This window comes from Gavialis gangeticus, unplaced genomic scaffold (assembly GCF_001723915.1).
Source record: "Gavialis gangeticus isolate Ggan-Ray unplaced genomic scaffold, GavGan_comp1, whole genome shotgun sequence".
Taxonomy (NCBI): Eukaryota; Metazoa; Chordata; order Crocodylia; family Gavialidae; genus Gavialis; species Gavialis gangeticus.
Genome location: NW_017729024.1, coordinates 40,306,902 through 40,311,276, shown reverse-complemented (window position 1 = coordinate 40,311,276; position 4,375 = coordinate 40,306,902). Strand labels below are relative to the sequence as shown.

Here is a 4,375-nt window from a genome sequence, read left to right as displayed (position 1 = left end):
AGCTGAGGCAGCCCCCACCAGGTAGCGCACACGACCCCCCCCCCCCGCCAGCCCCTCAGGCGCGCGGCAACCAAACTTACGGACGACCTTCCACCGCCTGACACCGCTACCCTCGCGCAGGCGCGGAAACCACCCGGCGCTTCCCCCTCCGCTGTTACTAGGTGCGGACCGGCGCATGCGCATGCGCCAGGGCCTCACGGCTTTGCGCGGAGCTGGGCGGGCAGCGCTGCCCCCTGCCGGAGTCGCGTGGCCACATGCGGCACATGCGCACAGGGAAACAACACGCCCGGCAGGGGCGAAGGGTAGCGTGTTTTTGTCCGCGCTGCGAAGTGCGCGCGCAAACAACCTGGGGTCAGCCTCTGGAAAGCGTGAGGCTGACTTGAAAAGCAGGAGCAGGTGAAACAGGGGCAGCTTTAGCTGTGCCTCCTGCCTCAGGTTCACAGTTTGGGGTTTTTGCCAGTGGTGCAGCCTTCTCAATGTGGAAGGAGGATGGCTGGTCTTGTGCTACGCCACACGTCTGGGCTGGCCTGGCACCTTTGGTTTTGCAACCCCCTGCCAAGCCTGGGCTTTGCTTGCTAGAGAAAAAAGTGTTTGCTGTTATATCTGTGTCCTCGTGCCTTCGGAAGGAGGATGAGGATGTGATACTCATGGCATTAGATGATGAAGTGAGCTTCAGGCCACAAAAGCATATCTACTTTGCCCTGCCTTCTTGACCTCAACAGGCCAACCACTGCTCGGGTACAATGGCTAGCGTCAATGATGTACAGGCATCCTAGTTTCTCTGATTTCAAAAAATCCCCAATTTTCGGATTAAAACAAGTAACCCAAAATCCACATTTTTCTGTGAGTAAAATGAAACACTGCTATACATATATATAAACAGCTGTAAAGAAGCACAACCAGTACACTGCCTTTTTGTTGCATCATGTTCCCACCTTTTTTTACTAGTTAATTTCATTATTTTGTTTTACTAGTTAGTTTACTCGTTTATTTAATTTTACTAGTTGATTTCATTATTTTAGTTTTTTTACAAATTAAAATTATGCTTTTATTTTTATACAATGTTACTCATAAGATGCACAGATACATTTTAGTATCAAATTATATATATATATATAATTCTATATTATGCATCAAATTTATCTGCAGAAATTATGTTTTGTTTTGTAAAAAAGCAAATGTTCCAGTAAAGTTATCCAAAAATCTGTATAATTTTTGTATAAAGACTGGGGGAAGTGTCAAAACCAGCCTCCAGTTACAGAAGTGGTTGAAACTGAATTTGCAGAAGGAACACAGTGATAGATAAAGATCAGGCCTCAAACTCAGTAGTGCTGTAAACTGGCCCGGCCTCTTTGATTTCACTGGTGATGGGCTGTTTACATGAGCTCTAAATTTGACCTAATATATTCCTTTTCCAACAAGTCTCAGGTACTAAAAGAACAACAAGATATTGATAGTTATTTGTTCTTCATTTATTCAAGTTTGCAGTTTACATTTTGCTCTGGACAATGCAGTGGTCTAGCAAGCAGAGTTGGCACCTTAGGCAAAATGGGGGGGGGGGGAGAAGGGAGGGTGGCACAGTTCCAGGAGTGGGGGGGGTGAAGGGTCTATGTATGTGCAGCAGTCTTACGCATGCTGGGAACTCCTAAACAGTCCCTGAATGAGCTGCTCTGCCTGCCTTAGGTATTGCTGTTAAATCAGCAACTGCAGCCAGCAACTATTTTGGAGTTCCCAGCATGGGTAAACTGTGGATCTACTATTGCTGCTGGGCATTGGCTCTGCTGGGGTGGGGAATGATTCCAAAGCCCCTCCTAACTTTGCACCTGGGCCTACTGGGGCAGTGAAACTAAATCGGGGCAAGCCCCCTCCCAGGTGTAGGAATCAAACAACAAGCTTTCAAGTATGAAGACTGCTGTGAAATGCCAGGAAATCGAAAGCTAGGAGAATACAGCTTTAGGGGTTTGGCACTGCAGTAAAGTAGGTAGCTTCCTCAAGAAGAGAGTCTGAGGCATGGACTTCTATTATTGTTTCTGCCATGGACTTGTTGAATTATTCCCCAATTAATTCAGGCCACCCAGCAGTGCCATACTGAGACACCCTGCGTATGCTACCTTTCACACTGGAAGTATAGCCACCTTACAGCTTATTGGTATGTAGGCAGAAATACATTAAGGCAGCTTCCCTACTTCTGGCTTAGGAGACCATGCCCATGAAACAAGTGAAACATGACCTAGTAAATGGATGTTATAGATATGTGGGCTCTATCACACTGAGAAAGTCACTTAACAGCTCTGTGCCTCAGTTTACTAAACTGCAAAATACTTTGAGAGCAGCGGATAGAAATCACCAACCACTATGCACTGTTGTTAGACAAGTTACAAATATTTTTCCTTTTAAATAATATCTGTGGTTCTTCAATTGCCAAATTGAGGTTTCTGCAGAGTGAGATTTCTGTCTGTTGTAGCAACTCTGACCTTTGTCTTTTAGGTTTTTCCTTCAGTTCTTCATGGTTGTTCAGGCAGATAAGATGATAGGAATCCTATTTTACATGATCTGAAAAGACTAATAATATTCCTGCAGGTGCATTTTGCAGAGGCAGTAGAAAAATGGTGACAGACTGCTGTGTAAGCAGATCTTTTTTTCCCCAAGCAGAAAATACAGCTGGTTGCAAAGCCCAATGCTGTATGTGTAAATAAAAGTTAATTAAAAGAAATATGAAACACAGAGAGAAGGAGAAGTGTTACAGGCTCTGAACCAGGGCTCAAGTAAGCAACCAAGCACAACATATTCATTTTATTTTTGTAGTTGCAATTTTTCCTCTCCTGATTATTATAATTTCCAAATAAAGGCACTTGTAGGTGAACAGGAATGAATGAGCAATGTGTATTGCAGTTCAAGTGTTAGGGCTAGTAGAGAGGGAGATCATTGCTATGCTGTCACAAATGAAAAAAGAAATGGAATCAAAGAAAGAGGGCTTCAAAGTAGCTAAAGATTGGTCAACAGCAGGGAGTGATGTTTGAGTTTGTTTCAAGCTTTTTATACGTCTCTTGAGTCATGACAACTGATTAAGTAAGCACCAAGTAACCATAACAGCTAACTAAGCAACTTTTAATGGGAAGGATATGGAATAAGAATTACTTCTACAATATCAATCATACATTTAAAGAAAATTCAAAACTAGATAAGCAGAGGACTCTTCTCCCACATCTGATCTATATCTGCCTCCAGTGCTTTTATCAATCTCAGCCAGCACTATACAGACAGGACAGCAACTGGAGGAGGATACTTTTTAAAGCAGTGCTAGAGAAGTATATGCATATAGAATAAAATTACCCTAAAAAAACCTGGATAGGATGTGCAGAGCAATGTACCACAGAGTTCCTTTTTAGGTGAAATGTAAAATTGAGATCTTGTTAACAGTAGGATTTCAATGTGATCAGGATATGGCTTATTATAGTCAAAAGCAGCCACTTCTGCCATGGAAAACATGGAGGCAGTTCACTGTGCTTGACAAGAAGGAGCTGGTAATAGGATAGGATCATAAGTAATGCTGGAAGGGATCTCATGAGGTCATTTAGTCGAGGCCCCTACTCAAGGCAGGGTCATTTTTTACTAAACCATCCAGTTACTGGATGCTAAAAAGACTACTGTATCCAACCGAAGAGAAAAACAGGCTGAATTTACCTCATTGGTGTATAATCTCCTGAGTTGGAAACTGGGATTAAAAACCTTTAACAATGTTTAAACACTCTATTTTGTATCTTACTTGAAACACCACCTCTCCAACAACACAGAGCCCCTGTCTTAGGCTTTGATAACTCAGATATCAACAAAATGCAGTTATATATACCATCCATGTAATAGTTGGTGACTTCATGGTTTTTATGGACAGTCTGATACTCTCTATGAATGTGACTACCAAACACCTAAAATTATCCTGGACTTGTTTCTTGCATCCATCCATATCATAGTTTTTGCTTTTTTCCCTTAGTTTTTCCTCTCCAGTTCGCAGGAGTGAGTTAGAATGATGTAACATAGGAATTTTATTAAAGCAAGCAAACAGAAACAAATCATTAATCTCATGTAACATTTCCAGACTAGAATACGCAGATATGAGAGCTTTTCAGGTCTTAACACCCACCCCCAAATACCTCTCTCAGCAGAATAAAATATTTTAGTCTTAATTATAAGGTATGAATAAAGAGAAAGCCAGAAGTGTACAGAAAGCTACAGCAAAACTTGCTCTGTGTTAGTGATTTCATGTAAAACCTCATTTGTTTCTTTTTCAGACTAACTTCTCCTACTGAGTTTTACTTCTCTTAACTGGGGAAAATTTACTGGTTTCAATGGGCTGGGAGGCATGTTGGTTTTATAA

The 4,375-nt window shown here is 42.1% G+C and overlaps 1 protein-coding gene across 3 annotated transcripts in view; it reads right to left on the bottom strand.

Moving 5' to 3' along the window:
- The window catches only part of CUNH9orf72 (chromosome unknown C9orf72 homolog), a 34,940-nt gene extending 34,826 nt beyond the window's left edge, over window positions 1-114 (bottom strand). For 2 of the 3 annotated variants that reach the window (XM_019517030.1, XM_019517031.1), the window contains exon 1: window positions 81-114. The gene's annotated coding sequence lies outside the window, so the exon portion shown is untranslated. Of the gene's footprint in view, window positions 1-78 lie in introns of all 3 variants that reach the window. The other variant, XM_019517029.1, reaches the window with a different exon arrangement.
- Between the last annotated feature and the right edge of the window lie 4,261 nt (window positions 115-4,375).